Source organism: Diorhabda sublineata, chromosome 10 (genome assembly GCF_026230105.1).
Source record: "Diorhabda sublineata isolate icDioSubl1.1 chromosome 10, icDioSubl1.1, whole genome shotgun sequence".
NCBI lineage: Eukaryota > Metazoa > Arthropoda > Insecta > Coleoptera > Chrysomelidae > Diorhabda > Diorhabda sublineata.
In genome coordinates this window covers 24,837,926-24,850,483 of record NC_079483.1, presented here as the reverse complement: position 1 = coordinate 24,850,483, position 12,558 = coordinate 24,837,926, and the positions used below count along the sequence as shown (strand labels likewise).

Below are 12,558 nucleotides of genomic sequence, written 5' to 3'. Positions count from 1 at the left end.
TCGGATTAGATCTTTCCCTATCGGCAGGAGATAGGAAGAGGTGTACCCGAGGCCGCGAAACACACACACACACGAAGACGTCCAGAACAAGAAGACAAGAGTGTATAGCCAACAGGCTAATCTCTTAATAAAAAGATAAGACATCCCAGAATCTCCCATAGACCTAAGGGGAGAGGAGGGATTCTAGACGCGAAACTGCGACGTGAAAGAGGATGAGGACCTGTCGGAAGTGACAGGGGGTGGTTGGAATGTTCTTCTTCGCACCCACTCGTGGATTTATCCTGTTAAATGCTAATTTTACCCTCTTTTCGTCGATAAATACGGTACGTCATCCAAGTGTTTTTATTTTATTTCAAGAGAAATAATGCCACCAAAAGCTAGCGGAAAGGCAGCAAAAAAAGCCGGAAAGGCTTAAAAGAATATTTCGAAAGCCGATAAAAAGAAAAAAAGGAGGAGGAAGGAAAGTTATGCTATTTACATTTACAAAGTACTTAAGCAAGTTCATCCTGACACCGGTATATCGAGTAAAGCTATGAGTATAATGAATAGTTTTGTTAATGATATATTCGAACGTATCGCCGCCGAAGCATCCAGATTGGCTCATTATAATAAACGTTCAACAATTACAAGTAGAGAAATTCAAACTGCAGTGAGACTATTGCTTCCCGGAGAATTGGCAAAACACGCAGACAGTGAAGGAACTAAAGCAGTTACCAAATATACTAGTTCTAAATAATAAGTATAACATATCTACTATATTGACAGAAAATTTTTTATTTTATTTACTTAAATAATAAGATCGACCAAACAAAAAAAAACGGTTCTTTTCAGAACCACAATACTACTTTTTTTTATTTATATATGATAACAACGAACGAAAGACTTTAATTCAATTGAATTCTATTAAATATGACGAAAGATGATATTCCACTTAACTGAAAAATCCTCTTCTAAGATCAATAAAAATTTATTGTGTATTAATATTACAAGGCCATGTTTTTCCGTTGTACGTACATATGTATATATATATATATATATATATATATATATATATATATATATATATATATATATATATAAAACTTTCTAACGTCGCTTTTGTTTTAAAAAGTCTCATATACTAATTCACTGTCGGCTAAAGGCAAAAAAAAACCCGACCGCCGGTAAGATAAAACATACAAAGCGGTTTGTCGGTTGCCGTTGTTAAAGTAGTTTTTGTGGCGTCTTTGAAGTTTTGTTAAAAACACTTTTTTTTTCTTTTCAAATTGGTTTTAAATTTTAAATAAAATATGTTCATTTCCTAAAATAATATACTATACAATGTAAAAAAAAATTGTCGGATAAAATATGAAATATTGTGTAATAGACAGACATAGTTGCGAAGTAGTTAGTTCGTTCGAAGAAAATATAATCAGTCAATCAATCTATTGTAATAATTATAATTTGCTACTACCACCACCACCACCCACCATTCAATATTATCTAAAATGAAATATAAGCGGGTTCCAATATTGAAATTTGATATTTTTCTTATATTTAGTATGTCGGAAGATTGTTATTGAAAAATACTCATAATAATATATTAGTTACGAACATATATAGTAGAAACGTGTTGCGTAAGTCAGGGTAGACATGTCACCGTTCAAATGATAATTGCGGTATTATTTCAATTCGTTTTGATATTTTTAAATATTGGTCATTATTGTGAATAGACACGTATCTCTTTACCTTCATTGTATTTTAAGAAGGACTTTTATTTAATTTCGAAATTATATCTAAAGTGCTAAGCATCGACGGAAATAAATTTTTAACCATTTTTAAGTGGTACTTTTTTTTAATAACAAACGTTGTTAGCAGTCATTAAATTATAGTAAAACTTCGGCGAAAGTTCGAAGTATACCTTAGTTAGTTCTTTGTCAATTTTTTTCATTACATTCGATTCGAAAATCTCGAAGAAACCAAGGTTTTTGAGGTTGGTTTGGTTTATGAGGTTCGTAATTTAATTAAAAAGGTTCTTTATTCTGTTTATGATTCCCAAATTAACAATACATATAAAAATAACAATATAAAATGTGTATGCCGATGGTCTGGCGATCTTTACATGTATTGAGTGCGTCTGAAGTATTAAGCTGGCTCCTTGTTTCTTCAACATTAACTTTGTCCCTAATATATGTTTATGATTCCTAGCATCTTTCGACTGGGTTATCTCTGAAAAGCAGCTGAAAAACAGAGTTTCAGAATCGACTGGGGGAATATTTTTCGAGAAAACAACATGACTGACGTTGTTTTATTTGATATTAATTATTATTATTATTATTTTGAAATATTCTATACATTTGTGATGAATAAACGTTTGGAGTTGAACAACCTTGTTATATGGTTAGCGACCCATGCAGAAGCCTACACCCACTATCTCGGATGTCTTCTGCGCCATTTGCGTCTTTGAGGCTCTTACGAAGATCGTTTGGCAGACAATAATTGTAAAAATTTGTAGAGATTTTTGTTATAAAGTCTTTAATAGTGGGTATATCGGCTTTGTTATATAACCACGTGTTTCTGGGTAGTTTGGGATAGCAATTATATTTTATCGCCATCCGTAAACACTTGTTCTGTATCACTTGCAGGGAGTTGAAATTGTGTTTGGAGCCGTTATAATAAACTGGGGCTGCGTATGTGAGTATTGGACGTATGATCTGTTTGTATATAAGTATTTTGTTTTGGATTGTGAGATTACTGTGTCGGCATATGAGTGGGTACAGTTTGCCCATTGCAATCTTGGCTTTATGTATTTGTTGCATGATATGTGCTTTTGCATTTGTGTTGCCTTGTACAGTATACCCCAAATATTTCAGGGTGTTACTGGGTGTAATGAGGTGTCCATCTGCATATAGCTGAGATTGCAGTGAGCAGTTTTTTCTAGCTATTCTCCTGAGTAATAAATACTCTGTTTTGGATGCATTAATGGCTAATTTGTGTTCGTGTAAATATGGTATAATTTTTGTGTTGATGTGATTTTGTGCGATGTCTAATGCGTGATCTGGATTCTTTGCTGTCGATACAAAACAGGTGTCGTCGGCAAATATGGCGGTAAGAAGTTGCGGGAAAGTTGGTAGATCATGGATAAATATGGAATATAGCAAAGGAGATAACACAGAGCCTTGTGGTACTCCAGCTTGTATTGAAAATGGTCCAGCTGTGTGATTTTCTATTTTAGTGAAGAATTTACGATTCGTTAGGTATGAATTTAAAATTTTAATCAAATAGCTTGGTATACCTAATTTGATTAATTTGTGAACTAATCCCTCGGGCCATACGGAGTCAAATGCTTTCTGTATGTCGATAGTGACCATAATTGCTTTTTCTTTGTTTTGGAAGCCTTCTCTAATATAATTTAAAACTCTGATGATTTGAGCCACTGTGCTGTGACCGCTTCTGAATCCGTATGTTTATCTATGAAATTTTGTAATCTTTTAAGGATTATTTTATCAATTACCTTTGCTATATTATTCAGTAGGGAAATTGGTCTGTAGCTATCCACATAACATGGTTGTTTGTTAGCTTTGATTATTGGTATGATGTTGGCAATCTTGAGCATATCCGGGTATTGACCAGTTTTAATAATGAAATTTATTATGTATGTAAGTTGTACTATTGCTTTTTTTGGTATATTTTTGAGTAAAATGTTAGGTATCCCGTCTGATCCCGGGGCTGTTTTATTTTTTAATTGTTGTATTGTGTTGTAAACTTCTGTACAAGTTGTTAAGTTTTGTGTATTTAAAGTCTTTAATGAATTCAGGTATTGATGAACTGATTGTGTGATATTTTGATGGTATTGTGTGTGTTGTGAATAATTTATAAAGTTGTTTTGAAAATACTCTCCGAACTTTTCCGCTATTTCGATTTCATTAGTAAACGTATGTCCGTTACTAATAATTTTATTAAATTTATTTTGTTTGAATCTGAGACGTTTCGCGATTTTCCATAGCGAGTTGTTTTCTGGTTGTAAGGTGTTCAAAAAATTGGACCATTCGTTGTTTTTGTGTTCTTTTATCAAGTTGTTTATTGTGTGTTGATAGTGTTTTAGTAGTGAATGATCGTTATCGTGCCTAGTTTGTTGCCATTTTCTCCTTATTTTGTTTTTCTCGTGTATTGTTTGTATGATGTGATCTGGGAGAGTATTATGGAATTGGGTTTTTGGTTTTAATATAGTTGATTGATTTCTTGCTGTGATGATAATATTTTGAAGATTTCCAATTATCTTTGTTAAGTGTTGTGTATTTTCTATTTTGTCTGTTATTGTGATGTTTTCATTTATGTGTTTTCTAAATTTTACCCAGCTTGTAGTGTTGTAATCGTATGTTTTTGTAATGACAGGGTTATGTATATTGTGTGAAAGTTTCAGATGGATAAGGACAGGATCGTGATCGGAGTTGAAGTCTGTTAGGGTTTTTATTTTGTGTATGTTGTTAATGTTTTTCCCTATGGCTATGTCGAGTGTGCTGGGAGTGAAGTTTGCGTATGGAAAATGCGTTGGTTCATCAGTATTGAATATAATACAATCAGAATTGTCACAAAATTTCAAAAGAGTATTTCCGTTTTTATTAGGGAGTTTAGCGTAATGATCCCACAGTGGATGTCGACAATTAAGATCACCTACTATCAGAACTTTGTTGTGTGTTTTTGTGATATTGTGAAAGTCCAATTCTTTTAACGTATTACCGGGAGGATTATAAACACCGACTATTTTAATTTTATTATCTAAGAGTATTTGGATATGCTCAATTGATGTATTATTTTGTTGCAAGAGTTGGAAATTTATGCCTTTTTTGATTAACAATGCGATACCACCACCGTTGGCATCGGCGGGGCGGTCTTGTCTAATGAGACGATATTCTGGGTTTCCAAAGTTAATTGATTTATTTGGTTTAAGAAGTGTCTCGATAAGAAAGAAAATATCTGGTTTGTGAATGTCGAGAAAATGTCTGATGAGATGGAGTTTGCTATAAACTCCACGTACATTACAGAATATAATTTTAAGATTAAATCGTTTTTGAAAAACTGTTCTACCACCTACCTGCCTAGATGTCATAGTTGTCTATATTAGTAACAAAGTTATTGTAGATCATGAATTTCTCCATTTTATTGTTTGCCTCCTTCATTTCCTCTAGTAGATCAGCAACGGCTCTGCTAAGTTCGTCCAAGTTTACCAAGGAGTGAAGTTCTTTGAACATGTTGTTCAGCTCGGTGAATTTGGTTATATCGTTGTTGGGTGGTCTGGGTTGAACGTTTGTTGTTTTTGATTGTATTTGAGGCTGTTCATTTTGGGGGGTTGTTTGGGGAATGTTTTTGGATGGGAGGCTGGGAAAATCTTCATTGTTGTTTCTTTTTGTCCATGGGTTGTTTGTTGGAATAGGAGCTGGGATATATTTTGTGCTGGTGGTGGTGGTTTTGGATTTTAGATTGATTGATTTCTTTTCTTCAAGCCATATTTTCCTTTTTATGAATTCTGGACAAATTTCTGCGTTTGCAGGGTGGTCTCCTCTGCAGTTGGCGCATCGGGCAGGAAGCGATCTTTCTTTAACACATTCTGGTGTAAGATGTTGCCCCGCGCATTTTAGGCATCTCGGCGTTCTACCGCAATTTGAGGTAGCGCGGCCCCAGAGCTGACAGATGTGGCATTGTATGATTGGTTTGTTTTGTCTTCTATGTTCCCATACAACCCTTGTGTGTTCGATTACTCTTACCGTTTTATTCAGGTAGTCCAGAGTAATTTTGGAGTCTGTAATAACTAAATAAAGGGGGCGACCCTTCGTTGTCATACGATAAATGTCCTTAATTTGAATTTTATGAATTTTTTCAAGCTCTTCTCGGATGTCAATGATGTGTAGCCCTTCTGCTAGGCCTCTTAGTACGAATGCGTGTGTTTTGTCTTCTCGTCTGGAGTAGGTGTGAAATTGAATTTTTTCCCGTTTCAGTGTTTTTTTCAAATTCTCAAAGTCGCTAGCATCTTTGGTGAATACGATTGTTGAATTGTTTGTATACTTAAGTTCGAATGGGTTTTTGACTTCTTCTGTTATTCTGTTTACCATATGCCTGTGGTGTGAAACGTTTCCGTCAATTACTATTGGTGGGCATGCGGTGAGTTTCTTAGAGATTTTGGAGGCTGCTTTTGTACGTTTATTCTCTTGGATGCCTGTGTCGTCATCATCGCTGGTAACACCGGAGTTATTGAACTTTCTGAAGTGAGTTTTCTTCCTTTTCTTTTGTGTTTTGAATGTAGTTTGTTTCTCGTCTTCAGAGGGTTCAGATAGCGTATCGTAATTGTTGTGTGTTTCGATTGTGGCTTGTTTGTTTGTCTGACTCAGTATTTTATTGAAAGATACACATTTTTTGGGTTTTTCGAATCCCGGTGGTGTGACGTCTCTAGTGTCCATGGGTTCATTTGTGGTGATTGTCTGGATTGCGTTTATGTCTACTTTTTGTTGTTCCGCACTAGACATATTTAGTTTTCTAGCAGTTATTTTAGAATTTTTCTTAACAATTTTCTCGTATTGCGACGTGAAATTGTCGGTTGTTATTCCAACGCCAGTATTCTCAGCGTCTTCAACTTCCTGCCCCCATGAGAGATTAGCAGGTTTATGTATTTGTGCTTGAATTGTTGTTGTTTCAGGGACGTTTGTCGATCTCTTTGAGCTTATGTCTTCCTCTGATGAGTCACTGCGCTGTGATCCTATAGTATCTTCTTCCATCTGTACTTTTGTTTGTGTTACTTTGTTTAATGATCTATCCGGTGTGGAGGTATTATTGGCCGAACTGCCTCTACACACAGGAATTGACAACTCAGAGTTGATTGTTTCTAAACACTGTTTTGGAATAATTATCGTTTCCAAACTATCAGTTTTATTTGTTTTATCTTCAATCAAAAAATCTTCATCAATATAAACTAGTTTTAGAAAATTTTTGTTTTTTAATTTTAATTCTGAAGTTTTCTTTTTTATTCTATTGATTTCTGAAGAGTATTTTGACAGTGAATTTTCATCTGTAGTATCGGCACTGTGACGTGGAACGTCGGGATCAAAACTACGACTAGATTCCCGTACACTTATCTTAGGAACCGTTTTATGTGTGTTGGTTTTTGTAAGTCTTTTTATTTTATTAGTTTTTGTTATTGTCTTATGTTTTAACGAACCTTAATATCTTCTTTTCGGTGACGTTTTCATTGACACTATTGTTCTATTAACACGCACATTTTTATCAATATTGAGATTTTCGCTAGAGAATATATCTGGTTTTTGCACATTAAGTTTTTGTATTTTTTCCCTCAACCTTCGTGGATACTCGGTGGGGTACGGTGTAGTCCCCGTGATGGGGGGCGAAGGTAGACTTAGTAAATCTATGCGTAGGTTTTCAATTAGACCAATAGATTAACTATAATATTGAATAGTAATAATTATGAGGGGGTACACTTTGCTTGAGGTTTATACTGGTCGTAAAATGTATCACTATACAGATTACAAAACAATCGTTAAACGCGTGTTCTCTCCTCAGTAGCTGATTAGAGAATGAGGTTCGTTTTTTAACTTAGTTCTATTCGTTCGTTCAGTCTTCCGTACGCTTTATTTGAATGACTCCTCTTGTAACTCATTACACGCGGAAAATTAAAAGTCTTTTATACTATTAAGAATATAATATAGAGAGGTGAAATTTTATAAAACGAAATATAAAACTACATTCAATATTTTTTTTTATATCAGTTTAGTGTAGTTTATCGACTATATAACAACACACAAGGTTGTTAGTAGTTATGGCGGATACAGAAAATCAAACTTCTGTTGTAACCGCAACGTCTGCGTCTAATTCACCGCAGGTTTCGTCGTCTCCAATAAATAAAAAGGAAAAAAAAGCTAAAAATCCTAGGACCAAACCATCTCATCCACCGACTTCGGAAATGGTAAACAATGCGATCAAAGGTTTAAAGGAACGCGGAGGCTCATCTTTACAAGCAATTAAAAAGTACATTGCTGCCATTTATAAAGTTGATGCAGAAAAAGTAGCGCCATTCATCAAAAAATATTTGAAAGCATTCAAATTAGCTTCGGCAACTTCATCTGGTGGTACTTCGGCTAAAACGAATGCTATTGACAAAAAGAAAAAGAAAACAGCCGCTTCTACTCCAGGCGTAACTAAATCCAAAAAAATTGTAACAGCAGCAAAACGAAATGCTATTATTGCAGGAGGAGGAGGAGGAGGAGTGGATGAGTGCAGCCAGTGCCGCATCATCCGAATTAAAAAGGAAGAATCCAATAAAGGCAGTCCCACGAAAAAGCCGAAAGCAGCTGCTAGCAGTTCCTCTCCTAAAGCAAGAAAAGCCGCCGCCGCCGCCGCTCCTAAAAAGAAGAAATAAAAAGAATATTTTTTTTCTGACAGAAAGATAGTACAACAATCGAGAAGTATTATCGGACTGATGATGGGTACGCGACGACAATCGACAATAATAACAAATGGCCCTTATCAGGGCCACAATTTTTTCATTTATTTATGAAGAAAATAAGAAACAAATAATGTTTGTTTTGATAAAACAAGAATTTTTTGAATTTCGGTTCAATAATTGATATGTTATGTTATGTTATATGTAACATTTTCATCGATCGATGTAATGTAGGTTGTTACCACCTTCTAAATTTGTGTCGACCTACCTACGATATAGTAGATCTAATGTGTTTTATAAACTTTCAATTATTATATGTCGATATTGTCTAAAATTTGTTAGTTAAAAATAATAATTTTCTCTATCTCGTGTATGTATGTATGTATGTGTGCGTGCGTGCGTGCGTGCGCGTGTGTGTGTGCGTGCGCGCGTGTGTGTGTGCGTGCGTGCGTGCGCGCGCGTGTGTGTGTGTGTGTGTGCGTGTGTGCGGCGTGCGTCTTCTTTATCCAATCAACAATCACATCCTATGTTTATATCAAAATATTATACTAATATCATAAAATGTTAAATTATTTGTGGTTCTGAAAAGAACCGTTTTTACTTACAATATATATATAAAACAAAAAATCTATTATAATCAAATAGATAAAATGTAATTCTATAAAAAAAAAAAATTTTTGTCATTATGCTCGTTCTCCGCGAATTCTTCTAGCCAATTGGATATCCTTGGGCATAATGGTGACTCTTTTAGCATGAATGGCACACAGATTAGTATCTTTGAATAGACCTACCAAATAAGCCTCACTAGCTTCCTGGAGAGCCATAACCGCTGAACTTTGAAAACGTAAATCTGTTTTAAAATCTTGTGCTTTTTCACGAACTAATCGTTGAAATGGCAATTTTCTAATAAGTAATTCGGTACTCTTTTGATAACGTCTTATCTCACGAAGAGCTACAGTACCTGGCCTATAACGATGAGGTTTTTTTACTCCACCAGTAGCTGGTGCGCTTTTACGGGCGGCTTTTGTCGCTAATTGTTTACGAGGAGCTTTCTCTCCAGTCGATTTTCTAGCCGTTTGTTTAGTACGAGCCATCTTATTTTTTTTTTTGTAAGTATACAAGAAATGTCAATATACTAAACCGCTATAGCAGCTTGATAAACACACAATGAATGAGATAAATCTAAGAGAGAGAGATTCGTTGTGATGAATTTGGAAGGAAGGTTTTTTTTTTGGTAATTTGGTTACGATTAGCTTAGGCCCTGATATAGGAATTTTTTCCTCTGCAGGGCTGGGTATGTGGATATTTTGTTGGGAAGTGTTTGCTCGGCTGCTTCTAGCGGTGTAGTTTTTTTTTCTTTTTGTATTTTTTTTTAGGATTTTTTTTATATTTTTTTTGTTTAGTTTTTGTTTTTTCTTAATCTAATTGGGGGTGGGCGGGTACAGCTGCGGCTGTATTGTTCCCTATCGTCGGTCATTTGTCTGGAGAATCGGTTCTCCAGGTTGCAGGGAAACCGCAGAAAACCTGCAACTCCGACGATCGAATGGCAGTGAGGGTGGGCGTTGGGGGCGGAATTTATCTCACTGATACGGGGGAACTATCGAGGAAATTAAGGTAGGTTTCTGGGAGATCCTCGTATGCTGTTGCAAGCAGTCGAAGAGGCGGATAAGGGAGCTTTTTTTGGGTTTTGAACCTAGTGGCCGCATATTGTTGGTCCAGGGGATGAGGAGGGTCTCTTTAGCAGCGGAATTATTTGATTCGATGGTTCGAATCACATATCGGGCTTGGAGGTCATTTAGGCGGCTTGGAATGGGAGTTATGTCAGTATTGACATAAACGGTGTTGCTAGGGCTAAACCTACACTTGTATTGGCAGTACCTAAGAATGGACTGCTCGCAGGTCACGAGTCTTTTGATTAGATATCCGGGCAAGGTGCTAAAGACGTTTGCTCCATATTCGATAATGGGGCGGATGTATGTTTTATACGTATGAAGTAGGGTCAGGGGGTGGGTTCGTCCGAAATTTCCACCAAGAGCTTTGATGAGCCTGACTCGTTTCCGTACTCTGTTCAGAGTGTCATTCAGATCGGCCGTCCAATTGAGAGTGTGAGTGAATTTCACACCCAGATAGACGGCTTCTCTGCGGATTTCGAGCCCCTCTCCCCAAAGTCTCAAGTGGAGGTTTTGAGGTTGATGTTTGCGCACGGATTGGGGATGTATGAAGGCGATGGCTTGAGTTTTTTGAGAATTGAGAGTAACCCTCCATTTTCTGCACCAATCCGAAAATTGATTCAGAATATTTTGGGATTTGATATTGAGAGAGCGCATGTTTTGGGCGTAGGCGATGAGTGCGGTGTCATCCGCGTACATTTGGATTGTTACTGTTGGGTCCAGTGGGACTGGAGTGTCATACGTATAGATTATATAGAGTAATGGGGACAGAATTGAGCCTTGTGGAACGCCAGTAAGTGGGGTAAAAGATTCGGAAAGGCAATGACCAACTTTGTCTTTGATGGAGCGGTTGGTGAGATATGAATATATCAATTTTATAGTGGGAGGTGGCATGCGGATAGTCAGAAGTTTCCTAATAAGTCCGGCATGCCAGACTTGATCGAAAGCTTTCTGAACATCCTTGAAAATGGCAGAGGCACACTGGTGTTGGTTCATCGCTTTGGTCAAGATGGTTTGAAGATTGGTGATGGCGTTTTGGGTGGAGTGTTTGGGCCTGAATCCGAATTGGAGTTTTGGAATAATATTAAGCTCTGTACAGAAGTCCCAGATTCTGTCTTTAATCAAACGTTCAAAGACTTTACCCAAGACGCTGATGAGCGAAATGGGGCGGTAAGATTCAGGATTGGAAGGGTCTTTGCCGGGTTTGGGAATGAGAACCGTGTTGGCGGATTTCCAACATTGAGGAAAGTAAGAGAAAGCCAAGCAGGCGTCAAAAGGACCGCAGAGCTTAGGGAGAGCTGTCTCAGGCAGGTTTTTTAATGCCTGTCTTGAGATTCCGTCCCGCCCGGGAGCGGAGTTCTTCCCGGCTCGGCAAGCCGATCTAACAACATCCACGGTAAATGGTGCGAGAAGTGGAACGTTCTCATTTAGTTGAGTAATCCAGTGGGGGCTCAGGGTTATGTTTTGGGTGAAGAAGTGGGTTTCATCGGCAAAGTCCCGTGAGAAATGGGGGTTGTCAGTTGGAGTAAAGACAGTTTGTAAGCTGTTTTTGAAGACGGTGGCTTTGTCTTCGGGCGAGAAATACTTTCGTCCTTGTACCTCAAGGTGTGATTCTACATACTTTCGTTGGCCAGTTAGTCTGTAGAATTGTTGCCAAAACGCACGACCCCGTCTATAGTCCAAGTCGGCAGTGGCGGCCTCCCACTTTCTCCGCTTTTCAGCATTGATTTCCAGCCTGACTTGGGCGTTGAGACGGTTCCATTGCGTTTTGACTGCTGGGTCTCTAGTTCTAATGTACAGCCTATATAACTGTCTTTTCTGACGAATTTTGGATATGAACGGTGGTAAGAGGGACGGCGATGTCTTGCGCATCGATAATGAGGGATTGGAAATCCTCCGCGTATTTGTCTAGTTCTTCGGTAGTTCGAAGAATAGTGGGTTGGGGTAAATTGGTATCGATATGGTTTGCGAAGGAGATCCAGTCGGCATTTTTGAAGTCCCGATAGGTGAAGCTAGTTGGAGGGGGTTTTATTGGGTTGAAAAAAGATGTATTGACCAATAAGGGAACGTGGTCTGAGGTGATTGGGTCGCCTATAGAGCATTCATCTTCGATATGGGTAATTAATCTGTCCGTGCAGATTATGTGGTCGACGATGGAAGAGTTCAGGTGACTTACGAGTGTTGGATTTCGGTTTTTAATCCGAGAAAGGGGAAGAGAAATTAGAGAGTCGGCGAGAGTTCTGCCGGCTAGGTTTGTGGTGGTATCACCAAAAAGGGTATTCCTGGAGTTGAGGTCTCCCATAATGATGGCTCTAGGAAGAGTGGATGCATATTCGAGGAGGTCGAGAGAAAGTGATTGTTGTGGGTGTTTGTAATAAGAGATGAAAGTGATAGTCTCGTTATTACACGTTATTACACGATATATCTGATGATGATATGATGATATATCTGTTGAGACAG

At 37.4% G+C, this 12,558-nt stretch overlaps 1 pseudogene; it reads left to right on the top strand.

Moving 5' to 3' along the window:
• Positions 1–364: 364 nt before the first annotated feature.
• Positions 365–736, top strand: LOC130449277 (histone H2B-like; annotated as a pseudogene).
• The last annotated feature ends 11,822 nt before the right edge of the window (positions 737–12,558 follow it).